The sequence below is a fragment of the Pinus tabuliformis genome, chromosome 9 (genome assembly GCF_031772625.1).
Source record: "Pinus tabuliformis cultivar Carrire ecotype Pingquan chromosome 9, CPIR1, whole genome shotgun sequence".
Taxonomy (NCBI): domain Eukaryota; kingdom Viridiplantae; phylum Streptophyta; class Pinopsida; order Pinales; family Pinaceae; genus Pinus; species Pinus tabuliformis.
The window spans coordinates 729533470-729547765 of NC_142307.1; the positions used below are offsets into that span (position 1 = coordinate 729533470).

Sequence of the window (14296 nt, forward strand, 5' to 3'; positions counted from 1 at the left end):
AGAAGTGATCCGCCAAAGGAGGGCCTTAATGAATCCCACATCAGTGACACGGAACGGAGCTAGTGATGATGGTGAAAACGATCTGTGAAATATGATTCAGGGTGGCGGTCATGGAAGGATGAAAAATGATGTACGGTAGTGGATGGGACCCTGTTGACACTTTCTGAATGACATCTCTTGAACATATAACGACACTGATGTGATGGATCGGTAGCATTACCCCATGTATGGATGGTATGGCGAGACCATGGTGAAGGGACCGGTGAATGATAATAACCCAACCCGATATTTACGGAGGCAAAAGTGTCATGTTCAAGAGCGACTTGCTACCATTAAACTTTGAGGTTCTTCCCAATTTTTCTCCAGTCATTTCTGACCAGTACCTCTTTATTTTTTGACAAGCTTGAGGAGGATAACATATGCTTGATCTATAACCTGCCCTTCGGGCAAGCCCATCGCTATGTTTTTTATGAGCCTAGCGATAGGGAAACTCGTTCTTGTCTAAAGACAAGTTTGTCGCTATCTAATATTTTTAACGAGCCCAGCGACAAAGACAACTCGGTTCTTTTCATTTTTAGAGAGTCTGAAAAGTGTACATAAAGTAGACTCCAGGGGTCCTTTTTCGTCATCTAATCCCTTAAGTCCGAAAAAGTATAAAACAATACAGAAGGGATGAATGTTCGATATCTTTATCGAGCCGAACTAGACAAGCGCTCGATCTTTTTGTGCAATAATCCCTCGGGTCCAAAAAGATTAAAATCTAGAGGAGGGATAGCTCTTCCGGTCCTTTTAACAAGCTGGAAGGCCAAAACTCGGCAAACTTTTCATTTTTTACGAGTCAGTGAAAAGAGCTCAAAGAAGACTCGTCTTTTGAGGAATGAGTGATAAACAGGGATAGCAGCAGATTCCAGGTACAGGTTGGAATTTTCCAATCACGGCAGTATTACAAGGATGGCTAGGTGGGATCACTCTTCGCAGCTGTTCCTCAAAATAGGTAAACAATCAAGTGGATGTGAATGATCGGCCAAATGAAAAGTGGAGGTGACGGTGCACAAACACGACCAAGGCTTTTATGGCTGATGAATTTACGGTCTCAAATGGTTATTTACCAGTTCATTTTTTCTGGATGAGCTTGAACTCTGGGGGAAGCTTGCTCACAGGTGCATTTATTTTTTAACGAGCATGAACTCTTGCTAAAACTGCTCGGTTTTGCGTTTATTTTTTAACGAGCGTGAACTTTTCCAAAACTGCTCGTTCTTTTGCATGCCCCCAGCATCATAATAACGCATGTCAAAGGAGGGTGCCCCCCAAGCTTCATTGCATTCAACTTGGTGGTTGGAATGAAGGTTTACCTTTGAATTTTGAAAAGGGGATTTGTTTCATTTTTTAATGAGGTTGACATAGTAAAAGAACTATCCTCGTGACTCCTTGTTTCATTTTTTAACGAGGTTGACATGAGATAAGAACCGTCCTCGGGGCCCACTGTATTTACAGTATTTCCATTAGGGTGATGATCCATGCTGACAAAATATTTAGGAATCTTCCGAATCCGTTGGATATAGAAGATTTCATATTGTAGGTTTCCACTGTGGCTACTTCCGCCAGATTACTTGCCGGCGGTAGGGCAAAAGTACCCATTAAGGCAGGGTCTTTTAGGATACCTACTCCAATATTTTGAAGCGAATGATTGCTCTCATGGATCATTGTGCTGCTTCCCGTAACTTGAGAACTGTTGGGGAGAAATGTTTGTTGGTCGACGATTGTAGTTTTTCCTTTAAAAGGAAATACAATCCTCCTGAAGTAGGTCGACACAACTGCAGCCATGGCATATATCCAAGGCCTTCCCAGTAGGATGTTGTAATCGAGGTTTCTGTCGATTACTTCCACATCAACTTCTACTGTTTTGCCCCCCAGTTCAACTTGCAAGTTACTTAGAATCTCGTATGGAGTGTATGATCGTCCATCAAATGCTTTTAATGTCGTTAACGATTTCGACAAGGGTGGTGAGCCTAAATTTTTCCAGCAACTCATCGACATAAGACATGTAGATGCCCCTTCATCAATAATTGTTCAATGAACAGTTTTGTTGAGGGCTTTCACTTGAATAAGGAAAGCTAGTTGAGCTGGTATCTGAGGGTCATATCCTTTATGATCAAAGGCCACAAGATTGGAATCCATTGGGCCAATCCCACCTATGGCTGATAACAAAACTTGCTCTTGGGAGGTGCAATTTTGCGCTACCTCAAGTGTCGACATAGCGGACGACGATTGAGCCAGGTCCTCTATTATATTGTAATCCTGTGTTATTTTTTCACGAGGATTAAATGTCGATTTGTGTACTACTCCCTTTGGCGACTTTATCATTGGTTCAGGAATGATGGGTGGCATGACTTTGATCAAAGTTGTTGTTGAACTACTAGGTTGTTTATTTGCCTTGTTGTTCAACTGCTTTGGATTCCTGTAATCTTTATTCCTTGTCAAAGCATTATTCTGTTGCTTTGAGGTGGACAACATAAGCACTTGGGATTGGGAAGCATTTTGATTAGCAACCAGATTTTGGCTTGGATTAGGGAATGGATCAGTCAATACTGCTGGGGTTTTTGAACTCTTGAAGAGTTTCTTAACTTTAGCTATATGTGGACAATCTTTCGTCCAATGATCCTCATCGCATATATGACACCCTGTCGGGGGTTTCCCTTTCCTTTTCTTTTTCTTCTTGCCCCCTGGTTGCTTCAGTTGTCTGCCCTTGTCGGTCGACATGGCATTTACTTCTGAGGCAAGAAGTTCCTCATTTGCATTTTGACTAGAAATTTTGCGTTTGCCAGTCACGCCATTACTGGCGTGAGAGTCAGTATTCGATCTAGGAGGGGGAGGAATTGAAAATTCAGGTCTGGGGGCGTCAGGTATTTTGTCGTAGAGCATGCCAGACTGAGTATATACTAAGTCCAGATATTGAGCACGAGCAATGACCTGCTCCTCTGTTACAACTCCCCCCTTGTCCACATCTTCCGTTATAGCCGGAAGTAACGACTTTATAAACCATTCAGCTAACAGCTGATCGGGAACGTAAGTTTTCACCATCCTACGACGACGTCACCACTCATGTATATGATCAGATATGTGAGTGGCCGTTACCTGTTTGAAGTTGGTAAGGAGTTCTGTCCCTGTTTCATACCTTATCGGTAATTGAAAATGGGTTAAGAAAGTCGTGGCTAAGGAGCTGAAATTGTCGAAAGAGGCTCTTGGCAATTCAATGTACCATTTAGCCGCTGGACCTGTCAATGTCCTCTGGAAGAGGTGAAGTCTTATCGAATCATCGTTTAGAGTGTTCGATGAACACCACAGATGAAAAGTCATGACGTGATTCGACGGGTCTTCACCTGGATTTCCATTGAATTTAGGAATGTCCGATGGAAGTTTATGCGGAATCGCTGGCCACCAAGGGGCATAAGCAATTGGATCATTCGTCAGCCGGTTTAGATCTGGCAATTCTAGAGTTGCTACAAAGGGCAACTGTTGGTTCAGGTTAGGCGAAGCATATCCAGGATAAGATGGTATCGCCTGAGCAATGGGTCTTTGCAGACCAGCATAATGCTGACAACTTTGACAAAGTTGATGGGCATAACCATTATAGCATGGTTGCCCATTACTCACAAAGACTTGTTGCTCAGGTCCTTGATATGATTGCTGGAATGGCGGTCGTTGAGATTGAACCAGCTCTGGTTGTTGGACCATTTGCTGTTGACCAATACTGGATGGTTGACCAAGATGAGGAGTCACAGTACTTGTTTGAGCCTGAGTCGCTCCAGATAAGGAGGCACTACCCTGAGATTGTGATTGAGCCGCTGAGACAAGAGGTTGTTGTATTACAACAGGTAGCGCTTGTACTTGCGACGCATTCGCCATAGCAGATGTGGTGGGAATATTCGACACAGGGTGTACTGGTTGTATTGAATATGCAACTCCTGATTGTTGAGGCAGCATTGGTACCCGACCACTGGATGTAATTCCAGTTTGACCTGATCCTTGTTGTAAACTCTCATATGGTTGTTCTCTAGTAGGGAACAATGAAAGAGCATACTGCCCTCCACATGGTGGAAATCCAGTACTTAAAGGGTAAATTGGCCTTTGAAGACACATTGGATCAATTTGTTGAGTTTCAACATAAGAAGTACCAGATGATAATCCGGATGAAGAAATAGGAACTAACCATATTGTCGTCCCTGATTGGACTCCGGCTTGTTGTTGACAATTTGCCGGGACAGATGGTATACCAGCGAACATCGTTGGAGTAGCAGCAGGAGGTTCTGCTGCTGCTGTGTCAGACGACACAGTCCTAGATGTCGACGATTGTTCAGACATATCTAGTCTATCCAAAGGATTTCTTAGCGATTCTACAAGAACTTACGATGCCAAAAGACTAACTTCGAAGATCAACGCAGGAATAGGAGGTGATTATGTTCCGTTTAAAATGAATTTTATTATGACGACGCTTTTAGACACAACTTGCTTTTTCACTTTTTAAGAGTCGAGAAAAAGCTAAAGATGACTCTAGTCTCCTTCGATGTATTAACGAGCCCGAAGTGACAAATTCTCGGATGGACTTTTTTAGTTATAGAGTTTGAAAAAGGCCAAAAGAAACTACTCTGGAGTTCTAGGCAAGGGTGTGCCAAACCTTTCGCGAAACCACAGAATACGTTTTACGGTACGAGTGGTCGATCTTCGTGAATGCTGTGTTCACTGCATCGCGATCAGTAGGGCGGCCGACACGGCTTCCTATGGATAAAGGCTTTGTTCCTATAGGGGTCCCCCAATATACGCGATGGTACGCGGGGGCACAAGTCCGTATTAGTGCTATCGTCCCTCAGGAGGAATCACCCACCTTCGTAGAGATCAACAGTCACTATGTTTAACGACGTCGGTTCACGTCTCTACCTAGACCTCTATTGTGTTTCGTTATGTTTCAAAGCGTTGTTAGATAAATTCAGTTCTTTTTAGGTTGATCTTGTTTAGCAGTTTGCCTTTATGGATCACCACGTGATGTATGAGACAACTCCTAAATGCAGTCTAAGAATGATAAGCAAGCTTTTTCAATTCTTTCAACTTATGAAAACCTTAACTACTGAAGGAAAAGAAAGACATCATCTTTTCAAACAGATCATAGAGCACACACTGATGCACTTTTCCTAAATCGACATGAAAACTGTCAAAATGCACATGCACAATGCAAGTATTTCTTTTCTTCTTCCTTAATGTTGATGTATACAAAAAGAAAGTTGTTGTATAATTTCGAATTCGATTTCAAGCGTAAGCAAACAAGTTTTGTCCAATAATCAAAAGAACACCTTAAGATTCACTCGTTTCAACACAAGAAATACTGAAATCCGAACCATATAACGAAAGCAAATGCTCAAGCAGCTATGAAAAGCAATAAACTAGCTCTTAGAATCACAACGACACTTTCTCACAGGTCTAGATCCAAGAGGTCATAGCAAGACTAGTTCGCTTACGCTATGGGAAACAGTGAATGACAGTAAGAAATACAATAAGAACAATCACGGTTTCTTCATACAATTGAGGGGGAATGAAGGCAAAGAGAAGTGGTTTCAGCTGGGTATACAGGTTGACAACAGGCTGCAAAAACAATACTGAAAACTGGGCAACAGACAGTGGGTAATCACAGCTGCACAAGGAAAAACTAGATCAGCGCAGGTGCTGCACTGTCAATCTGCGATGCAGCGCAGGTAGCCCCTTCGGGACCTACGATGTCAGTGCAGGTAGCCTTTGTTACAGCTGCACTGATGAGACAACTCTCGTCTCTCTCAGATTCCGACTCACAGTTTGCTCAAAAATGAGCGGTTTTTGGCCAAATCAGTTGTTATCAGTCAAGTATACTCTAGAGGATGATTAAAGGAAGATGAACACTATCACAAAGAGCTAAAAAGAGTCCTTGTGGATCAGCTCTTCAGATCATAAACATGCCCAGCACTGGGCTAGAGTAGCTGCCCTCTACTTTGCATTTGAAGGACTCGCATGCAGTTCGATTCAGTACTCTTTTGTTTAAGAAATGAATAGCAAGAAACACAAGCTACCAACAAGACACGATCCCCAGCGGAGTCGCCAGTCTGTTGTGGGGTAAAGTATCCAACTCGGAATGACCCTAACCCACTCTAAGGGTGACAGTACCTTAGCAACAGCTGAAAGCAAAGCTATCTAAAGTTTCTTCTTTATGACATGCAAGAGATAAAAGGGGGAGATCCACTTACCGATGTCTTACGCAAATGGTCGATCCAATCTCCTTTGTTTGCCTCTTGCTCCCAGCTCTAAGTCTTTTCACGGGCCCAGCTACACGAGATCCTGCAAATAAGACAAGAAAAGGAAACTACGAGAAGCATGCATGCATAAATGATTCAAGGATTAGCATAAATCAAAGACGCAAGTAAGACAATACATCATTGAAACACATGCGAATAGAAGAACCTCAAATGCTTTATTAATATATGGAAGTAAGGTTCAGGCGGTGATACAACCATGTGAGGTCCAATCCAGCATCACCTTCCCGACGGAGAGAAATCTCTTCTTCACCTCCCTCAAGCAATCACCCAATACTCTCAACTGCAAACCAACAGCGATTCTTTGCACTGAATTCCCCCCTCCAGATCTCATGGGATGAGATCCTTATATAGAGTTTTGGAGTGAAGATAAGCCAGCTTGATGTGTGACTTGTTGTCCTCTTCAACTCCAGTTGTTCTTCAGTTCTTCACTTGGAGTTTCTGTCTTCCACTTGGAGTTTTAGAAGCTCTTAACTCATCATTAGGCGAATCTTATGATCAAGTGTCTTTTTAGAAGCTTCCTGGGCACTGGCACTGTGAGAAAAAGATTCCTCCACATGTCCAAGTACGCCCAGCGCAGGTAGCCTTTGTTCTACCTGCTATGCATAGCAGGTAGCCTTTGTTGTACCTGCTATGCAGCGCAGATGCCTAGTGGAGCAGCTGCAATGATCCAAAACTGACCTGTTTTTGAGTGTTTTTCAGTGGAGAACTGAACTATAGTGCTGTGGTTTGCTGACCTTGTTCCTCTAAGGGTAAGAGCAACTTGTTTAGGGACTTTGGATCCCTTAGATTATTGACATTTCATGCTCTATGCTGTAAGGCACAAAAATGTCTATAACAATCATCAAACAATTCCTCCGCCAATATGCCTATCCAACTCTTGGAGAAACATAATTTCAATCCATTACCCATTCCTCTAAATTTACTCAAAAAAATTACCATTCCATTATCTATTCCCCTAGATTTACTTGAAGATTACCATTTCCTTTAAACAATGTTTAAGCCCATTACTCCAAATTCTTCCTTAAAGCAATTAAATTAAATACTAATTCGAATTCAAAAGGCATCCACTATTTTAGAGATGGTAAGGTAGTTGTGGCAATCACTGCAACGAATCTCCCTCGTACAAAACAACAGGCACCTTGTTTTAACAATAGTCAGCCTAAAGTTAACACCAAAACTCGGGAGTGGGAGTGGGGTCTCAATTCATTTCCTCAAGTAAACTAAGTTGGCACATAGTACATTCTCTGCCATTCTTTGCTAGTGATTTTCAAATTCATATTTTGTTGAACAACAGAAAGACAGAGAAGCATGGTTGGCATTGAGGAACTTCCTCTCGGTTTTTTTCTCCCGACCTATGGAGTAGCCATAGCCATAGGTAATTTGAGTCTCATGTAGACAGACAGATGGGAAAGAAGGGAGGCACTTGATTTGCGAGCGTGGTTGGATGGAGTGGAATTTTTCTCATTATTTTTGCCTATATGGGCCTTCAATGATGAAGATTATTCATGGCTTCAGAATCCATTACCCAACACAGGTGAGCTGTAATCCCTCTTGCATCAAGACTTCAGTGGTTCAAATTCGGGGACAATTAACAAAAATGTTAATAGTTGGGGCTACTGAGTTTCTTCCCTGGAACATATGAATGGTTGTCAAATCTAGTTAACAAGTTAACTTTTGGGTATTAATGTCTGCGGAGGTTTGAACCTAGGTCTAATCATGATAATGCCCATCTTAATCACTAGACTGCAACCATAATTAATTGAGAGGATTCCGCTTTATAATTGTAAAAATTTGTTGACAAACACTAACAGAAACATATGCTAAGTGCTCTCAGCAATTGATCATATGTTACAGGGCCTTCAAATAACAAATGAGCACCATAATTATGATATAATATATCAGCTGGCTATGATCAACAAATTTTCTAGGTCTACTTTTGAGGGAGAGGCACATGAGGCCCAACAGAATTTTCATTGAAAATAAGAAAAAATTCCCATGATTGTCATCACAATATCAGCCTTGTTCTGTGACTGGGGCTGCTGACTTCACCTTCACTACTGTTGTCACCGTTTGGGTTGGAGATTCTGGTATTAGCTGGATTCTCATGACATGCTTGAGCAACAACCTCATGTCCTAAGCGACGATCCTACAAAATCCACATTTCAGATTGTATTACTATGACATGTCTCCAATGACAATAATAAGCATTGGGCAACAAAGTATTAATACAAGTAAACAGAGTATATATATACTATATACACCATTTAAATATATGTGTATACATATATATGAGCTGGTTTATATATAAACAAACACTACGACTGATAATTTTCTCATTTATATATAAACTTATACTGCCATTGATACTCTGCAACAACATGGTTATTGTTTCAAAGAAAAAAATACATCACGAATAGGTAATTCGTCTGCCTCTCGCATGTGTATGACACGACCTATCTTTGGCCTCTTAGCAGCATTTGGATCCACGCAATGCAGTGATACCAACAATGCTGTTTCAATGCCCTGGATGTGGGTTTAACATCGAGCAATGGATCTACCACTTCCTCAAACCTTCAAATCACAACCATCATTTTCCCATTGGAATGAAGAATGCGGATAGTTAAAAATCAATGCCAAGCTCCAATGCTCAAGTCATGCTTTTAATCAGCTAAAAGGCTTTTAATACTATAAGAACAATGCAGACACAAATTTACAGGAGTCCCAAGACATAAAATTGTAGAATAAAGGGCATTACATAGTGTGGTAATCACAACTTAATAAAGGTTTGTATATTGTTTAGTGAAACCTGTAAGGGGAAAACCTCTTTCATGTTTTACAATGATATTTATGGTGATAGCTTTCTGCATCATATTCTTATTCAGAGCTTCTTGCATGACTATTTGTTTGTTCAAGACTTAAAGTGCATGAACAAAGCTTCATGCCTTAAACAAAGTAGAATGGATATCGAATAATGACACTGAAAGAATTAGCCATTATCCATAAGAGACAATTGACACCTTGAAAAGGGGACATTAAACGTATATATCCCTTTAAAATAACTTCAAATTGCTAGAAAATACAGCGAGAAACATTGTCAAGGGCCTCTTCCACACTAAATACAGTTTTAAAACTGCACCGGAAATGGGTGTCGTTAAAAATGCATAATATCAAAACAGGTTTGGATTTTACTTAATACTTCTTAACAAAATGCTATACAAGAAGAGTTTCCAAACTTCTCGATTCTTAGAAGTTAATTTACTGGAATCTATTAGCAAAAACATATAAATAGAAAACCCCTCAACAACAACCTCTCAATCACACTAAGAAAAACCTCAAAAGATAAGCTAGTGCTACAAAAAATTCCCAAATAAGACAGTGAATCAAAATGAAAATTCAGATCATACCTTTTCCTGAGAAAGAAAACCCTAAACATATAGATGAGTGTTGAAGTAGACACTGAAACAAAATATTAGTAAACAAATGAAAAAAGATGAAGACTTGCATTTTGTGATGTTATTTAACTCTAATCTCATAGGGATCCGAGAGACAAGGCAGATGACACCACAAAATTTGTGAGTTATACAACCACACTTCTCATTGAAATGGAGATTATGGATAGGTGAAACTCGATGCGGACACTGAAGCCTATGGCATATTTATATGGATAAAGAACATGGGAGATTAGGGTTTTTCCTTCAAAAATCATTTCTCTTTCAGACCTTAAAGTTATGCCTCCGTTAATTTAAATGAAATTAATGAGGAAATTCACCAAGGGATTAAAGACCTTAAATATATGCCTGTGTTACATGAAAGTACTAAAGAACTTTAGCAATGGATTGAAGGGAACTGTATATTCTAACCTCCCCAGCAGGTCTACCATAATCAACAGGGCTTCTTCCCGAAATAATCTCCATGCCTGAATCTGCCTCAGAGCTCTCTCTCTCTATATATATCAGAACTAGGTTGGATAGTTAAAACTTAGTGCCAAGCTCCAATGCCCAAGTCATTCTGTTAATTAGATAAAAGGATTTTAATACTACAATAACAATAGCAAACAGAAATTTACAAGAGTCCCAAGGCATAAAATTGTAGAATAACGAGCATTACATAGTGTGTAATCGCAACTTAATAAAGGGTTTTATATGGTTTAACGAGATCTATAAGGGGAAAAACCTATTTCATGTTTTACAATGATATTTGCGGTGATAGTTGTCCACATCATATACTTATTCATAGCTCTTTGCATGACTATAATATTTGTTTGTTCAAGACTTAAAGTGCATGAACAAAGCTTCATGCCCTAAACAAAGTAGAACAAATATCGAATAATGATAATGAAAGAATTAGCCATTATCCACAAGAGATAATTGACACCCCGAAAAAAGGCCATTAAACTTATAATTCTTATTAAAATAACTTCAAATTTCTAGAAAATACAAGTAGAAACATCGCCAAAGGCCTCTTTCACGCTAAATACAGATATAAAACTGCACCAGAAATGGGTGTCATTAAAAATGCATAATATCAAAAAAAGTTTGGATTTTACTTAATATTTCCCACAAAAACGATATACAAGCAGAGATTCCAAACTTCTCAATTCTTAGAAATTAATTTACCAAAAACTCTTAGCAAGAACATAGAAATTGAAAAACCCTCAACAACAACCTCTCAATCACGCTGAAAAAACTTTAGAAGACAAGTTGTTGCTACAAAAAATTCCCAAATAAGACAATGAATGAAAATGAAAATTCAAATCATACCTTTTCTTGAGAAAGCAAACCCTAAACATATACAACAGTGTTGAAGTAGCCACTGAAACGAAATATCAGTAAAAAAATGAAAAAAGATGAAGACTTGCATTTTGTGATGTTATTTAACTCCAATATCGTAGGGATCTAAGAGACGAAGCTGATGACATCAAAAAAAATTGTGAGTTATACATCCACAGTTCATTGAAATGAAGATTGTGGATAGTTGAAACTCAATGCAAACACTGAAGCCTGTGACATATTTATATGGAGAAAGAACTGTGGAGATTAGGGTTTCTCCTTCAAAAAGATCCATTCCTCTTTCCAAGCAAGGGTGGTCGAGGTGAAGCACCTTGAGGTAGTAGTGCCAAGCAAGAAGTAGTGTCAAGCAAGGGTGGTCGATCCGAAGCACCTAGAAGTAGAGTCGAGCAAGAACTAGTTTAGAGCAAAGGTGGTTAATCTATTGTGTTGTGAGGTCACGAGGCTTATAAATGTAACTAATTTAATATTGGTTGAATTAATCAAATGGTTCAAACTATTTTAATCATCTAACACCTAAATCAAGGGCCCATGAATGTACACATACCTTCAAAGGGGAGTTTATTTCAAATGGGAACGCCTTACGATGTAACTAGCTAACTTCTTATGGAAAAGTTATAGAAGAAAGAACAATATTTGAATTTAATTACATATAAATAATGGATAGTTTGACACAATAAATCCACTAAGAGTTCTACAAAAAACATTAGGATTTTGAAATAGCCAAATATTTATCCCTTCCTCATGAAGACCATGACCATGGTATTTCCCTAAAGTCCAAGCAATCCTCACTAACTAGGACCTCTTCTTATTCTTACGAGGATTTGATTTTCTTTGAGATAGGGGTTGCTTTAGCCTTAGATGATCCTAATTGTATCATTATCTTGTTTTTCATCCATTTCGATGCATTTGGAGTGGAAAACATGGAGGAATCAGCTCACAAGACCATTTTTAACATGTGATCAAGTTTGGTGAAACATGGTATGAAACCTTCCGAGAGCGTTTTGAGGAATCAAATGATGTTTTTTGGGGGTAAGAAATTTTCACTAAAGAGTCACACCTTTTCATGCTAATCTACACACAAAAATATTTCCAATGATGTAAGAATCGCATCAATCAGAGTCTGTATGCAAAAGTTATGCCACTCAGAAGTTGACCTTCTTGTTTTCACACCCATAGTTTGGGAGGATGTCGTGTCAGCCCCATTATTTATGGAAAAGGGGCTAGACACATATTTTTGATGTAAAATACTCTAGAAGATTCTATTTGTAACTCTAGTTAAGAGTTGATGTAGTCAAACTTAACCACTATTGGGTAGTGTTATAATCGGGCCACTAGGAGGAAGAGGCATTCCATTCTTTCGATAGAATTTTGTTCCATAATTGAGAAAGGATAGCCGAGAGAGATAAGAGGGAGAGCACATAGAAAGGATTTATGCATTGTAGCAGCCCACGGGCCACAGACATTACTTCTTTGTATCTGCAGCCATATTTCCATATAGAGAAAGAGAATGAAGCAACCTCACCTTCCTGCTGGGTTTTCTCCCAAAATGGTTTCCTAGAGAGAATATCTTATGTATTATGTGTGCATGAGCTTATTTTTTCATTCTCTACTTTTCTCGTTGATTTAATTTTACATGCATGCACTAGCTACAGTTAATTTTACAAATATAGAAATTAAATAAAACTGTAATATTGTGGAATCTCAAATTTTTAATATAATATTATCATATGTGTTGTGACGAACTGTCTAATGGAATATCCACAGTATTTTACGGATCATCAAAAAAATTCTACTCATTTTCTTTCAAATATTGACTCTTCAAATGAGCATTCATCCTCTAAAACCCTTCTCTTGATATTAGATGTAGGAGTTTGTCTTCTTTTTACAAGAGATTATAGAGATTTTTGTCCAAACCCTCCCCCAAAGAGGAATTTGTCCCAAGTGTGTTATTTTTTCTTTAATTAAGCTTCCACCATAATTTTCCCTTATTTTCCACCATAAATTTTTAGAGGACTGTGGTGAACTGGTACAATATTGACCAGAATTGCTATAGGATTGTGATTGACATAGAGAGGGGTCAGATTTTAAGTTAGGGGAGTGAAGAAGGAAGTATACCACACCTCCATCATCCATCCTCCATGCTATTCAACCACTTATCTATTCAAAAATCCATCTTTGTCAACGAAAAAAATCCATTTTCACCCCTTCTTCCACAATTTTCACCACTACCAAATTGGTGAAACTCTTTCTCTGAAGAATTTGTTAGCTAGCGAGAAGGAAAATTGGGACGAGGCAAAGGGAAAATTGAAGCCTCAAACATCCATAAGAAGGCCAATCACTAGGGCAGTTAGAGCTAAGTAACTCAAAGCAAAAATTGCCTAGCTACAAGAAGAAACATGGTTTATATAGGAAAGGGGAGAACTGTTACAACATAGGGAGAGACTAATATAGGAAGGAGAAGCAACACCTCAATTGTGTAACAACCCTGGTTAAAAATTCATGTAAAAATATATAAGACCATAGCCATGGGACACATATTCCAAGATGAATGGTGGGGAAATCATCCAAGTGCGTGTTCATTTGGTGTATTATGGCTAAGGAAATTCGCAAATGAAATGTCAAAGGATTTGGAAAGGCATGAGGCATTTATTGGCATTTTATGTATGAAAATAATAAAAATTAGGAGAAAATGGAGGTGAAAGCTCACAAGTTTCATTTGAGGAGGAAAATGAAGGAAAATAATGAAAATGAAGAAAATAGAAGCCTCATTAATAAAATGGCTTCTAAGAATCGGCGGGCAAGCTTGGTAAGTCCAACATTGGAGCTTTCTCGCTATTCTCTCTCTCTCTCATACTCTTGGATACTTATAGTTTTCTTGGATCACTCTTGGAGGAGTGTGGGATAATTGGTGTTTCGGATAAAGAAGGCAAAGAAAGAGTAGAAAAGCACAAAAGGACATCGAGATCAACAACTATTGTGGTCTTTCCTTGGAGGTATTGAGTTTCATGTGTGTTTTCCTCACTAGTTTTGGCATGCATGTAATAAGCATGTGGTTTGTTGTTCATGGTTTTTCATTAGCATGGAGGATGGTCGGGATTGACAATGGATTTTCTTAGCCTTGCCATTTCCTAGATACCCATGGAGATTGTGGTTTTATATCCTTGTTTTTTT

General features: G+C 39.1%; 2 non-coding genes across 2 annotated transcripts; both read right to left on the bottom strand.

Annotated features, from left to right (window-relative positions):
• Window positions 1-9835: 9835 nt before the first annotated feature.
• On the bottom strand, window positions 9836-9941 carry LOC149150775 (small nucleolar RNA snoR97). The gene has a single exon (XR_016263829.1). It is a non-coding gene; the product is annotated as a small nucleolar RNA snoR97 (small nucleolar RNA).
• A 1250-nt stretch (window positions 9942-11191) lies between these two features.
• LOC149150776 (small nucleolar RNA snoR97) lies at window positions 11192-11298 on the bottom strand. Its single transcript, XR_016263867.1, has one exon. It is a non-coding gene; the product is annotated as a small nucleolar RNA snoR97 (small nucleolar RNA).
• Between the last annotated feature and the right edge of the window lie 2998 nt (window positions 11299-14296).